The 284-nt window shown below is 62.3% G+C and overlaps 1 protein-coding gene and 1 long non-coding RNA gene across 4 annotated transcripts in view; both read left to right on the top strand.

Moving 5' to 3' along the window:
- The window catches only part of rtf1 (RTF1 homolog, Paf1/RNA polymerase II complex component), a gene marked incomplete at its 3' end in the record, with an annotated part of 31389 nt that overhangs the window by 24855 nt on the left and 6250 nt on the right, over nucleotides 1-284 (top strand).
- LOC106529554 (uncharacterized) overlaps nucleotides 1-284 on the top strand; it is a 5325-nt gene that overhangs the window by 2761 nt on the left and 2280 nt on the right. The window contains exon 2 of one of the 3 annotated variants that reach the window (XR_001311649.1): nucleotides 67-271. This is a non-coding gene — a long non-coding RNA (uncharacterized LOC106529554). The remainder of the gene's footprint in view (nucleotides 1-66; nucleotides 272-284) is intronic. The other 2 variants (XR_001311651.1, XR_001311650.1) reach the window with 2 other exon arrangements.

Below are 284 nucleotides of genomic sequence, written 5' to 3'. Positions count from 1 at the left end.
GAAAGACCCAGCCTTTCCAGTGTAGGTGGGCCAGGTCCTCGGAAAGACCCAGCCTTTCCAGTGTAGGTGGGCCAGGTCCTCGGAAAGACCCAGCCTTCCCAGTGTAGGTGGGCCAGGTCCTCCGAAAGACCCAGCCTTTCCAGTGTAGGTGGGCCAGGTCCTCCGAAAGACCCAGCCTTCCCAGTGTAGGTGGGCCAGGTCCTCGGAAAGACCCAGCCTTCCCAGTGTAGGTGGGCCAGGTCCTCGGAAAGACCCAGCCTTCCCAGTGTAGGTGGGCCAGGTCC

The sequence above is a fragment of the Austrofundulus limnaeus genome, unplaced genomic scaffold, assembly GCF_001266775.1.
Source record: "Austrofundulus limnaeus strain Quisiro unplaced genomic scaffold, Austrofundulus_limnaeus-1.0 Scaffold451, whole genome shotgun sequence".
Classification (NCBI taxonomy): domain Eukaryota; kingdom Metazoa; phylum Chordata; class Actinopteri; order Cyprinodontiformes; family Rivulidae; genus Austrofundulus; species Austrofundulus limnaeus.
Note: the sequence above shows the minus strand (reverse complement) of the source record. Positions and strands in the feature narration are given on the sequence as shown.